This window comes from Dromiciops gliroides, chromosome 3 (genome assembly GCF_019393635.1).
Source record: "Dromiciops gliroides isolate mDroGli1 chromosome 3, mDroGli1.pri, whole genome shotgun sequence".
Lineage (NCBI taxonomy): Eukaryota > Metazoa > Chordata > Mammalia > Microbiotheria > Microbiotheriidae > Dromiciops > Dromiciops gliroides.
Genome location: NC_057863.1, coordinates 176,630,614 through 176,647,989, shown reverse-complemented (window position 1 = coordinate 176,647,989; position 17,376 = coordinate 176,630,614).

The window sequence follows — 17,376 nt, the reverse complement described above, 5'->3', positions numbered from 1 at the left end:
GAAATGCATGCTCAGAAAAAAAAAAAGCTATGGGTCAAAGGCCAATAACATAATTCAAGGAAGCAACCATAGCTTGTATACTGTACTTGTATCCATATATAGTGGCAGTTGTACTGGATGGAGTACACTGCATGCAAATGTGTTGGCTACTTCCAGGAACACGTGGCTCAATTCTGAAAGGGTTTATACCTTTAGGATGACATAAAGAATCCTGGGTAGGCTCTTCATCTGCAGCCTGTTCCATGAGAGTGGAAGGGGGGGTACAGTATTGCATCAATTAAAAAGGGGTACAGTATTGCATCAATTAAAAAGGAGAGAAAGTTTTGTTACTTTCCCTTTCTGGGCTTCCAGAAATGGTGGATGGCAAACACATGGCCCCTAAAGTCCACGCATTGGCTTAGGTGAGTCTGAGCCTAGGCCTTTCCAATTAGGCTTCCTTGGATCTTCTAGAAGTGGGTAGTTTTTGTTATTCATTAAATGTCAAGAGAATTCCAGAAAAGCCCCCAGGATGTTAGACAGGTCTCTTGTAGTGGGTTTATAGAAGGACTTGGAAAAGGATTGCACAATACATATGTATGTTTGTATGTGTGTGTGTAGATATATATGCATACATATATGCCCACATATATGTATATATTTTGAATTTAAAACATTATACATTATATTACATTTAATGCATTATATATATTAACATTTCCATGTGACCTTTGGGTGAAGTAGGATTATCTTTCTGTGGGTATGTACAGATGGATGCTCTTAGGGATATTACTGTGAATCTGATGAATTGTTCTTCATTCAAGTTATTTTTGTCTAAAGAGTACGTCATCCACAATAAGAGCAGCCTGTCCCCTGATCAATGCTGAATGTTGACTGATAGAATCTTACTCTCCATTTTTAGTGTTTCAGAGGAGACTCTGAGAACTATAACCTGGCAAGTCTCTCTTCCTAGTAAGGAACTAAAATCTATAATTTAAAAAAGGCTCTTTGAATACTAACCTCATGGGAATTAGACAACATGTTTTCTCTAACGTGATGCATTTTTCAGAAGAGCATAGATTTAGATCTTTAATGGAGTGTAAAAATCACCTGGTTCAACAACTTCATTTTATAGGCAAGAAAAGGATAATTGATTTGGCCAATGTCACACAGGTAGTTAATGGCAGAACCAAGTTTTGAACCAAGGTAATTTAATTCCAAATCTTTCCACTGTGACGTGCTGAATCCCTCTCATTTAATGATAGATACATACATTTTACATGAAATTAATTGAACATTTATGCCAGAAATTCCTTCTTGACATGGATAGTCCAAATAAACTTTGGAGACCTCTCACTTATATGACTCACTCCCCCACACTCCCCCACCCCTGCCCCAGTGTAATATGGGAATTTCAGTGTCTAGTTTACATACTGAAGTAGACACCACATTCTCTTACCAGTGTTTAGTTTCATAATGCTTTAATTCATAGATTAGTTCATTTAAACAGTAAAGTATATAAACAGGACTTACATCCAAATCTATAGAATTCAAGAATCCTACTGCAGTGGGCTGCTCTTGTTCCCCGAGCAAGCCACCTTCATTCACTCCACGAACACACATTGTATTTATTACTTAAAGCACTATTTCAGGTTGGAATTGTTCTTCTATACCTGTGTTCTATACCTCTTTATTTTTCCATACTCATTCTCTTCTATGGTTCATGTTCTACTGTCACTGTCCTCCATTCCTTGAAGGGACTATGGGAACTTCTCACAACTGGCATTGTCTCTGCCTAGCAGTAGGCATTGCAAGTTCTTCTCAGTGTGATTACTGTCCTTGGCATTTCTTCAGTACTAATTCCCATTGTTGGGCCCCATTCTAGGAGATGGTGCTAGTTTTTTTCTCTTTAGAAACTAACTCTCATGCATCTAGATAATGACATGATTATCTGCTCCAGGGTATTGTTTCTCCATCAATTTAAACTTTCTGTTATTGCATATTTGGATATTGCAGCCTCACTCTTCACACCAAAGTTCTCTTTATTTGACGGTAGGAATGTTTCTTTCTTAGATTGTTTTTAGACTATTTTCTTTGTTTTTTTTTTTTTGTTTGGTTTTTTTTTTTGGTGAGGCAATTGGGTTAAGCGACTTGCCCAGGGTCACACAGCTAGTAAGTGCCAAGCATCTGAGGCCAGATTTGAACTCAGGTCCTCCTGAATCCAGAGCCAATGCTTTATCCACTGTGCCACCTAGCTGCCCACCTAGTGCATAATCTTGTGACATAAGTATAATGATTTTTAAATTGCTTCATTAGTATATCAAAATTCTTTTGGGCAGGTGGGAGGGAGAAAAATAACAAATATGCATGTTGACAAAGAACAACTAGTGTACATAATTTATTTGGATTTTCAAAAAGCCATAGACTAGATTCTATAGAAAAGATTTTATTTTGTTTTGTTTTGCATTATATTGGAGAGAATATTTTTGTGGGAGTTTCTGGATTTTTGAAATGTAACAGTACTATTCCTTAGTGATCAGTGATGGTGACAATCTCTATTCAACTTTTCCATAGATAAATAGGAGTACAGAGTATATAGCAAAGTCTTCACATGTGCAAACAATACTGAATTATTCTGTAAAAACAAATAGAAACTGGATGACCCAGGGAAACTGTAATAAGTAAATATGTGTGTGCATTTTGCTTTTTAAAACCAGTATTTTCCAGCCCAAATGATGTTGAGGCAGTGACATAACTAAATTTTGTGTCATGTACTAAAAATATATATTTACATAATATATTTACAAAATTCTTTAACAGCATAAAATGATTTCAAATTATTTTTCATCAATTTATCAGGAAATAAAACAATCCCACATCAAGAAACAATCTTTTATATTCAAGTAGACTAACAGATGCTATGTGAGATCTATAATAATTTTTAAAATGTCAAGACTGATTATAATTCATACAGTAATTTTTCTGTTCTGTGAATTAAAGATGTTACTATTAGATCTAGGCTAGGGTCAACCGTCAACCAATTTCTTTGCTTTGATTTTCTAGAGTACTGTCCCTGGGATACTTCTAACTCAGACTCTTAGGATGGGTAGCCTAGGTGACACCCAATGCAGGATAAAAATACTCTGTTTCTCAACTCCTAAAACTTTAGCTCATGAGCCTTCACCACTGTTAACCTTTAATAGTAAAGCAGATAACCCAATAGCTCAAAGAAAAAGCACTTATTGAGCTGGAATTTTTAGGATAGTTGTTAAAAATACTATTATTGGCTCACAGTTTTCCACATATATACACTATGTCAGTGGGAAGAATGGACACACAAACATGGATGCACACTCACACACACACACACAGAGTACACTAGTAGAGAAGCACACACTTAGGGAACCCATCTGGCACTTCAGGGACTTAATGTTCTTTTCCTTCTTGTGGTATCCTCATTCTGCTCCCATTGGGAGCAATCCAGCCCATGCTGTACCATCTGAATTCCACTAGCCTGTTATTCTTCATAGCTTAACTTCCAGTTATTAAGGTTCACTCTCTCACTATATAAAATTGCTTAGGTCTGTACCTTGACTTTTTCAGTGTATAACCTTCAGAGTGTCTCTGACTGGGTGGGTAACTGCTGCAAAATGACATGTTAATTCAAATCAACAAGCATTTAAGTACCTGGCAGGAGCCAGGTACTGTGCTCATGCTGGGGATATAAAGTAAGACAAAAAACAATCCCTGCTCTCAGGGAGTTTATAATCTAATGGTGAATACAAAAATGCGAACAACCACATTCAAACAAGATGTACACAGGATAAATTGGAGATACTCTTGGACAGAGGGCACTGAGATTAAGGACTATGAAAGGCTTCTTGTAGAAGCTGGGGCTTTGGCTGAGACTTAAAGCAAACCAGGAAAAGTCCCTGAAGTGCCAGGAAAACAAGGAAGCAGAGTTGAGGAAGGAGAGAATCCCAGGCATAGAGGAGTGCCATTGAAAAAGCCTGGAGTTGAGACATGGAGTATGTAGTATGAGGAATAGGAAAGAGGTCAGAGTCATAGAGTATACAGAGGGGAGTAAGGTATAAAAAGAGTGGAAAAATGGAAAGGGGTCCAGTTTTCAAGTGCTTTAAAAACAAACAAGAAATTTAATATTTGATCCTGAAAGTAATAGGGAATCACTGGGATGTACTGAATTGGGGATGGACGTGATGAGAACTATACTTCAGGAAAATCATTTTGATAAATAATGGTTGAATGGGAAGAGGAGAGAAAAACTTCCTCTCTTCATGAGAGTTGACAAAAGATTCCTCCCCTCTGAAGGGCTAGGTTCTTCTTCCCTATCTGTTTCTTCTTGACTTCACAGAGCTCCAGTCCTTAAGAACTGTCTCCTACCATAAATGACTCACTAGAGACTATGTCCTGACTTTTAAAGGACCACCAGTGGGCATGGCCAAGCCTTTATAATCATATGAAAGCATGCTCAAAATCACTAAAAGTTAGAAAAATACAAATTAAAACAACCAAGATTTCACTTTATACCACACAAATTGGCAAAAATGACCTACAATGTTCATCATTAAGTCAGGGTTAGAAGAGTTATGGGAAGACAGGCATGATATTTTCTGAAATAATTGTGATGTGAAAACAAAAGGCATGAATAAAACTTAAAAAGAAATCCAGAGGAGGAAGAGATCAAGCAGCTAGATGGTACAATGGATAAAATGCTGGGTTGGAGTTGGGAAGATAGAAGTTCAATTCCTGAATCAAACACAATAATTGATAGCATTTGAGGTTTAAGGTTTGCAATCTCTCTCTCTCTCTCTCTCTCTCTCTCTCTCTCTCTCTCCACACACACACATTTTCACATGTTCACACACATATGCTATATATACATATATACTACATATATACACACATATACATATACATTTTCATTTGATCCTTACAACAACCTTATGAGGTAGGTGTTATTATTATTATTGTAGTTTTACAGATGAAGAAACTGAAGCTAAGAGAGGTTAAGTGACTTGCCTAAGGTCACACAGCTAGTAAGTGTCTGGGGGAGGATTTTGACTTCTTGACTGTAAGTCCTATGATCTATCCACTGTGCCATCTAGCTGCAAACTTATTTGCTTGCTGTTTGAGTCAAGTAATCCTTTTAGGCTTCTTGAACCTTGATAACTTCATCTGTAAAATAAGGCGTTGGATTCTATGTCTCTTTCAATGCAAAACTATCTTCTTTTGATCCTATGATCAGTTTGGTTTGCAATGATCAGGGCAGAATTCACCGAGGCGGTAGGATGGCTTCTGGACCTTTAAAGATGGTAGAAATTGATATTAGATATAAGGAAGAATTCTCTGATTGAGAATTATTAGAGATGAGATTTAAAAATTTAGGGTATATATGGAATAATTTTTTGTGCATGTGTCAGAATTGATTGCTGAGGGAGGATGTAAAGTCACCTTCTCTGAACCCCTTTAAAAATAGGATTGATTTTTTTCCTTGTCTCAGATATTTTAAATTTAACCTGCTAGAAGGGAAGAGAAACTAAAAAGAATCTCAAGGTTCTCCCAGTCTCATGATTCTGTGATTCAGCTACATCTTGAAAGGAAGTGCCAAACTCTTAATACCTTTGATTCATACTGGAAAATATCTGTAGGCTTTCCCAAGTGTCATATATAATCTAGCACCATTTATGGTTGCCTAGATGAAAGCTTTCCCAAAGTTCCTTTAATTGTGAATCATCCATGTAAATTGGACACATCCCTGCTATATTGGATACACTTCACAAGGCCTGGAGGAAAATTTGTCCTTGTTGCTCAATATTGTGATTACCTATGATGTCACAGAGTGAGAAAATCTCTTTTTTTAAACTATTATTTTTATTTAATTTGCTAGAACTGCATTTTTAGATTTGTGGTTGGCAGGAGCCACAACATCATTTTTAAACATTATGGCATACTGGACATTGTCATTATGGAAGCCCAATATAAGACTATTTTCATTCCTTCTTTGATATTGATTTAATATCATTAGACCATTTACTCCTTGCCCCACACAGATGCTAAGAGGAACTTGGCAGTGGCCATGAAGGACACAGTCCCTAGATGAACCAGTGTTTACCTAGAATAAAACACAAGTTTAATATTTCATCTGAATATCTTATTAGATGTTTTTGAACAGAGAAAACACCTAAGCATATTTAGGAAAATAAGCAGAACTTCAACAATAAAAATAAATTTGTAATAATACACCAATTTCCTATTCTGTCTTGGTTGTATCTATCCCTCATTGAGATATTTAATTTGGATTTGAATTAAAAACTGGGAAGTTCCTTTTCATAAAGGATGAATAGATGCAAATAGGGTAGGACCCTGTTATAATATAGCTTATTATTTGGATATTTTAGACATGTCTCTTCACCTCTAGGGCCAAGGTTCCCCTCCCCCATTCTCCCCATTAATTGATGGGGGCTGCATGATTTTATGGTGCATGAATGGCTCAGAACATGCTTATGGATACAGCATCTAATGACTCTGGAAAATATATTTTGTCAATAGACCCTTGCCTAGGGGTAGACTTATATAAGGAGAGCCTAGCTCTGTCATAAACACCCAAGCAATGATCTAAGAGGGCACTAGATCAAACAATGATAAAGAAAACCAAAGGAAAAAAACTGGTAAGCTCTTCTGCCCCCTCCAGGACTGCATAAGAACACAGGCTGAAGCCTGTGGATAATCAATCAGAGAAGGATTGCATCAGGGGAGGTAGAAGCCAGCCTAAATTCTGTTGGCTTTCTGAACAGAAATGCCCAAGGAGCTTGATCTAGGGGAAAGGACCTTAAGCCTGTGGGGTCTTTATGGTGAAAAGATGTGTCCATGATCAGCAGGTGCTACATACGTAAAAACTCACTGTAGAGATGGGGTGTGTTGGAAGCTAGTTAAACCTGTGGGGCCTAAAATGGGCCCAAAATATATAGGGTTATTTGAAGGAAAGTGAAGCCAACCTGAGCTCCCATGAACAGGACTTGAAACTGTCAGGATCCTGAAACTGACCTGCAGCAGCATGAGTCAGAGCCATCCATCAACAGGTTATTACATAGGGATATGGGGCCTACCATTGCATACCTCAGAGCATTTGGAGCTACAGAAGGCAAAAGGAACAGCCTAATCTGCAGGCACATGACCGTATCTGATTTGGACCTATCATAACCACAACAAGGGATAGAACCAATTCCAGACGGTTAATTGTGTAAAGAGAAAGAAATGGAGATCAACTGAGACTAACACTCATGTTCGGCCACCAGGAAACACAGGAAAAAATCAGGGATTGTGAAGGGGAGTAAGGTCAAGTTCCAGCCCCATCTAGAACTTTAGAGGTAGGGGTATCTAGGCCATGGAAGGCACGAAACCAAATCGCCTAGCCAAACCATCCAAGATACAGAATGGGGCAGAGCCTGGCCCTGGCACATGTCCCAGTCCAAGACTAAAGTTGCAGAAAAGACTGAACAGAAGAAACTCCAAATATATGAATACTCTAGGTTAAGAGAAGTAGAAGAGGTAAAACTAGAGAGAACAACTCTACAAGAAATTCAAGTAGAGCCCCCTCAAAAAGAATGGAGTGGGGGCAGCTTTTATTTTTAATATCTGGGGGCAGCTAGGTGGCACAGTGGATAGAGCACCGGCCCTGGAGTCAGGAGTACCTGAGTTCAAATCCGGCCTCAGACACTTAACACTTACTAGCTGTGTGACCCTGGGCAAGTCACTTAACCCCAATTGCCTCACTAAAACTAAAAAAAAAAAAAAATGGAGTGGCCACTGGACTCTGTGGAAATTTATTTTGATTTGGGGACCCTACATTGGGGCTGAGATTAGAAAGCCTTAGACCCTCAGGTTTTTCTTCTCTGTGTGGGAGGGGCTGGTGCCCCTCCCCCTCCGCTTCAGCTGAGCCAAAAAAGCCCCGTGGGCTATATAAGACACCAGGTCAGACAGCTGGGGGAAAAAGCCCCAGCTCCCTCCGCCCTGAGCAGATCTATTCCAGAGATCCTGGGCTTGTCCAGGCCAGCCTCTGGCGTAGCCTATGCAGAGGTCCCTGGGTGCACAGCAGGGGGCAAGGCTCCCTGGAGCCCTGGGTGTGGTACGGACAGGATGCTCAAGTGTCACCCCCAGCCGCAGCCCGAGTGTGGCTGGCAGATTAGCCATGTGTGGGGGTGCAGGGAGCCCTGAGGTTTGAATGGAGAGAAGGAAGATATATATACTGGAGAGTTAGATGCTGAGGGGGGTGGCAGAGAGCACAGAAGCAGGCAGCACAGGGTACAGGTTGGAGAAAGCACTAAGTGACAGGGGAAGGAGAAAAAGCTAGGAGCAAGAAGGGACGGAGGCCAATATAGAGCAGCGGGGCTTTTCAGTGAGGGGAATGCTAGAAGGTCTGTTGGTACGCAGGAGGAGGCTAAAAAAGTTCCAGGTGCAGCAGGTGGAAAGAGATGCGCCTGAACGCAGTCAAGGTTGTACATTTTATTTCCCTGTATTCTTAATTTTAAATTGTATCTCATAAATAAACCCTCTGTTGTTAAAATGGAAGAGGCTTCTTAATCTTTTGCTTATCAATTGTGGGAGTGAAGTAGTGTAGTGGAACTTTATAAAGGGCCCATATTAAATTAATAGCAGTCAGATAACCAAACAGTCAACAGTCCCAGATTAAGTACCCCAGTCAGATTAGGCCCCCCAAATTAGGCCAGTAAGTCAAAATATTTCTACAACTTTAAAGAATGGGCAGGCCAGAAGAAATGAGACAATAGATAAAAATGAAATGAAAGCTTTTGAGGAAATAATTGGAAGAGGAAAAAAAGAACTTGAAATAGAAGAGTTGAAAAGTTTGCAAATGGTTCAAGTACCTTTTTTTGGAGTAATACTACCACTAAACATAATGCCTAAAGAGAGTAAAGAGAAAGAGAAAGGAGTCATATGTACAGAAATATTTATAGCAGCACTTTTTGATAAAAAAGAACTAGAAACAAAGTAAGTGCCCATCAAATTGGAAAATAACCAAATTATAATGTACACATATTATTATTATTATTATGTTAAAACAAATGACAAAAGGGACAGATTCACAACCCCAGGAAGACTTATATGAATTGATTCAGAGTAAGGTGAGAAGAACAAGGAAAATAATTTATTTAATTACTACAGCATAGTAAAGGAAAACAACTTTGAGAGACTTAAGAACTCTAATCAATGTCTTTTACACAATAAGAACACAAGATACTTTATTATATTAAATAATCATTCACATGAGAAGACTGATAATAAAATATAATTCTTGGCAGAGAAGTGATAGATTGTAGATTCAGAATAAGACACACATTTTCAGACATAGCCAATACGTGAATTTGTTATCTTTGATTTTTTTTTTTGTTACCATGGAAGGCTTTAAATTTTGTAGGGAAAGTTACAGGGTGTGGAGAATGGAAAAGACAGCAATATTAAGGCAAAAAAGAAAAGAGGAAAAGAGTGTCAAGAAAATATTTTTTTAATTTCGCAGAAGAGAGAAGAGGGACATTTAGAAGGAGACAGAAGCAGGGCAGTGTTGGTTCCATCACGTTTAATTACACACGCATAAATATGTATGTGTGTATATACACACATATGTGTATGTGTGGACACATACACATACGGAGTCTATGAAACGATGAATCTCTATTACATGTAGTTCGGTTTTAAAATATATTAACATATGTTAAAAACAAACACACACACACAAAACCTGCTGTGTGTAATAGAGATTCATGGTTTCATAAACAATTTTCCCCTGTTCTTTGATATGGAAATTTTCATGTTTGTTGACATCTGTCAAGTTTGCAATTTTAAAGAATGAACATAATGAAAGAAAAGCAGAGTATTTCAAGGATGCAGACCTTATATCTCTCCTGATATCATTCCCAAGGAAGCAGGCAACTAGGAGAACAAGTAAATGATGCTCACAGGAGCTCCAACTCTGTTCCTCCTAGTCACAACTGGAAAAGTCACTTGGCTCCTCCCTCACTCCATCCTCACACGTAAATTTGCAGTTTGAAAAATATCCCAACTGGTTCTCAAAGAATATGCCAGTTCCATTCCTACTGTCCATTTTTCCGAATTGCTTAGGTATTAATACTGAAGCACATAGCAACCCAGGATGATCATGGCACGTTGGAAGCCTCTTGGAGAAGAGCTCTATGAGCTCTGCATCTCTCACCTGAGCTCTCTCCTGCCTCTGTACCCGGCTGTGCTTTTGGCTTGACTTTGACTGTACTTTAGGCATTGTGCCACTCAAAAAACTTAGAGCTAACACTTGACAGGATCACTAAGCCAGTAGATCAGATCTATAACTATAGTTAGAGTTAATGTAGATTTTAACAAAGAATTTAATAAAGTATCTTGTGGTTTTTTTGTGTAAAAGATAGAAGAGGGATGTGGGCTAGACAGAACAATTAGATGGATTCAAAACCTACTGAATCCCCTGATACAAATAATCATGTATGATTGCCTTTTCATCTTGGTTGGTAGTCTTTAGAGGAGTGCCCCAGGTTTCTGTTTCACATGCTTGACTTGATACTATTTAACTTTTTAAAAAAATCAGTGATTTGCATAGAACTATAGATGAGATGCTTATCAAATTTTCAGATGAAAAAATTGGGAAGTACATTGGAATCTAGTCAGGAACCAAAAGGATCTTCATAGGCTAGAGTATTAGGGGTGAAGTCAAGATGGTGGAGGAAAGACAGTAAGCTCTCAAAACTCACAACACAATCACTCCAAAAACTTTCCAAATAATGCCATAGGACAATTTCTGGAGCAGCAGAACCCACAAAAGAATGGACTAAGATCATTTTCCAGCCAATGATGCCTTAGAAGGTTGGCAGGAGGGGCAGCTAGGTGGCGCAGTGGATAGAGCACCGGCCTTGGAGTCAGGAGTACCTGAGTTCAAAACTGGCCTCAGACTCTTGACACTTACTAGCTGTGTGACCCTGGGCAAGTCATTTAACCACAATTACCTCACAAAAAAAGAAGGTCGGCAGGAGGGGGTCGCTGTGCCAGGGTGGGAGTGGAGCCCAACCCTGCCATCATGCTGACACAGATCCAGTCTCACCAGAGAAAGAGACCCCTAGAGTCTCTGAATCAGCTGCAGTGCCAGTGTCATCTGGAACTAAGCTCATGGTCTGGTGAGAGGGCTAGGCAGTTGGCCAGGGGGAGATTACAGGGGTCTCTGCTGGCACTGAGGCAGAAGTTAAGTGTTTCACCCCTGCTGGGAACAGGGAAGTAGGCTTGAGTGGTTGTGGCCCAGGTTGGGGAGGGGCATAGGCTTGTACCACAGTACACAAAGTTTTGCAGTCTGGTTGATTAGCAAGTTGATCTGGGGTTGTCTATGGACCAGAGAACAGGCCAGGGGAATGAAGAACCTGTCTCTCTTTAAATACCATCTTAGAACCCCTGAAGCTTGGGACAGTACATCCTGGAAGTTTTGCCACACTTTAAGAAAGAGTTAGAAGTCAAGTAAAAGAGGGGCAAGATGAGAAGACAGAGAAAGATGCAGACCATAGAAAGTTTCTTTAGTGACAAGGAAGATTGAGGTACACCCTCAAGTGAGTATAGCAATGCCAGGGCTCCTACATACAGGATAGAGTACTAGGTTAAACCCAAGAAGATAAAATTCAATGAGGAATAATATAAAGCCTTAGACTTGTTTTTTAATGTCACAATTACAAGATAGATGAAGGCATGGTTAGACCACAATTTGTTTGAAAAATATGTGGGAGTTTTAGTGACTGCAAGCTCAATATGTATCAGTGATGTGATGCGGAAGCTAAAAATGGCTAATGGGACCTGGGACCGCATTAACTAGCCATAGTTTCCAGGAATAAAGATATGTTTTCCCACTGTACTCTTCCCTGGTCAGATGATGTCTACAATGTTGTGTTCACTTCCTGGCACCACAGATTAGGAAGGACACTGATAAGGTGGAATGTCCAGAGGAAGGTGACTAGGATGATAAAGGACTATGGGCATCAATGAAAGGAACTAGAGAGAGAAGATCCAGGGAGGATATGATAGCTATATTCAAGTATTTGAACCACTGTCACCTGGGACCTATTCTTTTTGGCCTTGGAGAGCAGAACCTGGAGCCATAGGTAGCAATTATAAAAACAAACAGACTGAGGCTTTATGTCTAGGTAAACTTTCTAATAATTAGAGGCATCCATAGGTAGAATGGTTTGCCTCAGGAGATAGTGGGGTCACCCTTATTGGTGATCTTCAAGCAGAGGTTGGATTATCACTTTTTGGGAATAAGGTGGGTTAGAGGGTCACTGAGGTCCCTTCTAATTCTAAAGTTCTGTGATTCAGCAACAGATTAGCATTTACAATTGACCAGTCATTACCTGAGTTCTTGCTCACTAGAGAAAGGGAAGGAGAAGGAATAAACATCTATGAAGCTCTTACTATATGCTAGGTACTGTGCTAAATATTTAAAAAAACAACAACAAATATATCATTTCACACACACACACACAAACCCTGTAAGATAGGTGCCATCATTGTTGCCATTTTATAGTTTAGGAAACAGAAAAAAACAGAAGTTAAGTGACTTGTCCAGGGTCATACAGCATGTAAGTGTCTGAGACTAGGTTTGAACTCATGTCTTTCTGATTCCAGGCTCAGAGCATTATCTATTGAACCATTAGATGCCTCTTCATTCATTAGGAACAAAACAAACAAACAAATCTAATTCTTGATTTTTACCAGTTCAATCCCCTTAAGAATGTATAGGAAGCCTGGATGGTACATTACAATATCACATTCAAAGAAAGCTAAAATAGTGGAAAACCCTATTTATGGGCACTCTTTCTACTTCTTATATTCTTTTGTTAGCACCATGGACAGTGGTGGGTGGTGGTGGTAAAGACATAATATGTTGTTCAATAGCACCATAACTAGGAAAAGTGATAGAGCTATCTTTAGCTGGGCTGGGTTAAAGTTGCCACATGAGTATATGGGAATATTGTACAGTCAGTTGTTCTAAGGTGGAGGAAGAGTAGCTTCTGCTGTCAGTAATTATAGGACTATTTTCTACCATATAGCATTTTGGTAGAATCTGGCCCAACTAAGCATCTGGGTTGTAGGAAGGGCAGAGATGCTTTGTTTAGAATTTTCTGGGAGACTTGTGTGTTGAGGGCATATTTCTGTAAGTCCAGTTCAGAATGCTAACTTGTAAGAACATAGCCCATGAATATATGGGTCATGTCTTTATTTTTCCTCTTCTGGTATCTGTGTATTGTCATTATGCTTCAGTCTTCCCTGATGGCAAGGTAAGGCAGAGCAAGGCAAAGCAACAACAGATATTAACCACTTACTATGTTCCAGGCAGCTAGGTGGCTCAGTGCTAGGTCTGGAGTAAGGAAGATCTGAGTTCAAATATGGCCTCAGATACTTAATAGTTATGTGACCTGGGCAAGTCTCTTAACCTCTATTTGCCTTAATCCACTGGAGAAGTAAATGGCAAACCGCTCCATTATCTTTGCCAAGAAACCTCATGGACATTATGGTCCACAGGGTCATGAAGAGTTGATCATAACTGAACAACTGAACACTGATTCAGGCACTGTGTTAAGTGCTAGGTATGAAAATACAAGCAAAAACAAAGATAGTCATTCTAATGGGGAGTGGGGAGATAATACACAAAACAGATTCTAAAGAGTGGAGGAACTGGAGAGGGTAGTGAAGTGCAGAGAGTTAAAAGAACATCTGGTTGGGGAATGAAGATTGGATGGCCCGGGCTTCTCCCCAAAATGGAGGCCCTGGAAAAAACTCGCCAGTGGAAAAAAGGAGGCTGGCATGGTGGGGGGATAATCCAGGGTGAGATGGCAGCTCAGGAGTGGTGGAAAAGTCCAGAAAGTCAGGAGCAGAACTGGAGAGGGTGGGTCAGGCAGGTTTTAGCTTCAAGGACACAAGAGTTTCTGGTGATAATTCCTTTCTGAGATAGACTAGCTTGTATCTCTGAGGTGGCAACTGTATGAACCTCTGCTCTGTCAACCTTTGGATGTGTTTGAAAACTCTAGTAACACCTTTTAAACTCATTGTGCCTTTGAACTTGTTTTTCTATAATAAAGAGTATATAAGATCCCATTGTTCTTATTGTTTGTTGATTATGAAAAGGCATTCAGTTTGGTAGAACAAATCAGCACCTTTTAGACTCATAACAAGGAGTCTCCCATTTATAAACAAAGATCATTTAAGGTTCAATGGAAGATGTAATAACGGAAATAACCCTGTTTAGTGACCCCCACCAGTGATAAATATAAAGGCATAAACAGGGTGATGTATGCTTACAAAAAATAAGGAGGAGACATAATTAGATTCCGGGTCAAGGAGTGATTAGCTATGGATAGTAAGGTCATACAGATTCTCCTATTTGCATAAGACATGATAATTACATCAAGGCCTAAAACAGTGTAGAACTTCCTTGAAGAGGAGCTTGACTTGTTAACTCAAATGAGTTTGGATTCCCCATCCAAAGGAAAGACCTGATTGACAAGGAATGTCTATTGCCCAGATTTCAACATGTGTCTTAGTGGGTATCCTAGAAAGTTCATCCACCAGTATGCAGAGCTGAACAGATAATACAGATGGCAAATAATGAGATCATTCAGAATTGAAAAGGGGGAGACCAGACCAAACTGTTTTTTAGGAAATCACAAGGAACTTACTGACCTCAAGCTTCCCATAATAGAAAAGGCTAATTTTTTCCCAATATAAACATACCAGGGTTGTTTTAAGCCAGAAGATCTAGAATACTACTGCCTCTGAAGAATTTCTTAACATCTCAAACCTCCTTGGTGTCTTCTCTATTCCATCCTCCTTTATTCCAGTCTGTGATGAAGAGTTTCCTAAGGTCAATTCTTTATACACATACTCTTGATTCCATCTTCTCCAGCAGATTGCTTCCAACAATTATCTCTTCTCTCTCTAATCTTCAATCTCTCCTTATGTACTGATTCCTTCCCTACTGAATACAAACATGCTCAAGTATTACTATCTTTAAGAAAAATCTTCACTAGGCCTCATCAAACCTGAAGCTTTTATCCTATACATCTACACCCACTGTTCCCACTTCGTCTCTTTTCACTTCTCAACTCTTTTCAATTTCTCTTTATTTCATCGTTCAACTAAAACTCCTTTCTCTAAGGTAATCAATGATATTTACATGGCCAAATTTCATGGCCTCTTCTCAGTCCTTATCTTTCTTGTCCTCTCTGCACTTTTGTCACCATTGACCACTTTTTTATGCTGGACACTCCCTCCCATTTGTGTTTTCATAACACTGCTATCTCTTGGTTCTCTTTTTAGCTGTCTAACCACTCCTCAGTATCCTTTGCTGATTTATTGCATGGCATTATGTTCCTTAAGTGTGAGTGTCCACAAAGTTCCTTTCTTTGAGATTACTTCTTTTCTCTATACACTCTCTCATTTGGCAGTCTCATTAGCTTACGTATATTTAATTATTATTTCTATAGAGATGATTCGCAGAACTATATATCCAGCCCCAATCTCTCTCCAGAGGTTTGTACTTCTCCAACTACCTTTATCAGACTGAATGTCTCAAAGGCATCTCAAAGTCAACATATCCAAATCAAAATTTATTATTTCCTCCCAAACCTCCCCCTTTTACCCTTCTCTTTTCTTCTTATTAGGAGACATCTCATTTTCCAGAGCTAAAGCCCAGTAAGCAAGCCGTACCCTGAGCTTGACATAACAACAGTCCTTTGTGCTTACCCTCTGTATGAATTCTGCCGCAGCTAAATCATAGAATTGGCTCAAACAAGCCCCAGGTGGTCCCTGAACTTTGGCAAGCACCTGCAGGAACCATATTCTGGTCATAAAGCCCTATTATGAATAGACATTTTTGTCACTAGGCAAACTTGTCACATTGTTGCCATTATATCTCACTGCTGCTGTTATACCTCATGGCTTGATTCTTTGTCTTTCCACTTCTTTATGTATCAAGGCTAAGCCTCGCTGCCTTGGGTCTCCTCAGTCCTAGACCAGGTATGAGCACAAATGTCTAGTTTCCCTCCTCCAATGGAATAAAGAAGGCTTTTTGCCTGTAACTTCTGTGAGCTCTTTGGTTTTTTTTCAGAGTTGACAGTGTAAAGCTTCTTTCTATAACCTCTGTGGGCTCTTTGGTAATTTATTTCCTAGAGTGGGCATTCTGAACTTCCTTATTTTTGTCAAGGGTACCACCATCATTCCAGTGACTCATAAAGCCTCAGTATTATTTTTAACTCCTAACTCTGTTGCACCCCATGTATCAAATTAGTTGCCAAATTTTGTTGTTTCTAATTCCACAACCTGTCTTATATCTATCCCTCTGTCTCCATGCACATGCCATGGCTATTCTCATATTTGAGGTCTTTATCACCTTTTCTCCGGACTATTGCAATAGACTTTTAGTTGATTTCCATGCCTTAGGTCTTTCTCCACTCCAATGAAATGTCCAGAGAGTTGCTAAAGTGATTTTCCTAAAATGTGGGTCTGACCATATCATTACCCTTTTTGTCATTGTTGTGCAGGGTAGGCCAAAAGTCATGAAGGGGTTTTAATATTTAATAATTTCTTTATTTTTTGTTTTTAATTTACAATATCATAGTATCATATACAGTATATATAAGAAATGAGTTTACATTATGTATAAAAAATCAAATCACATAAATGGCCAAAAAATAATTTTCAAAAAGTTATTAAAGCATCATGACTTTTGGCCCACCCTGTAGTTTAGTCATTTCAGTTGTGTCTGATTCTTTGCAACCCCATTTGGGATTTTCTTGATAAAGGTACTGGAGAAGTTTGCCATTTCCTTCTCCAGCTCATTTTAAAGATGAGGAAACTAAAGCAAAGAGGGTTAAATGACTTGCCTGGGGTCACACAGCTTAATAAATGTCTGAGGGAAGATTTGAACTCAGGAAGATGAGTCTTCCTGATTTCAGGCCTGGGATTCTATCCACTGCACCATCTAGTTGCCCCATCCCTCCTTTAATCAACTCCAATTGTTCCCTATTGCCTTCAGGATAAAAACAAAAATTCCTCTGTTTGGCTTTTAAAGCCCTTCACAACCAGAACTCATATGTTATTTCCCTTTCTAGACTCTGTAGTCTATGCAGATTGGCATTCTTGTCTTACACATTGTACTTCATCTCCCATCTCCATGACATTGCGTTGGCTCTTCCCAATGCTTTGAATACAGCCCCTCCTCATCTCTGCTTATTGGTATTCCTTTCTTTCCTTCAAAAATTATCTAAAATACCACCTTTTACATGAAGCCTTGCCTGATTTCCCACAGATACTAGTGCCCTTCCC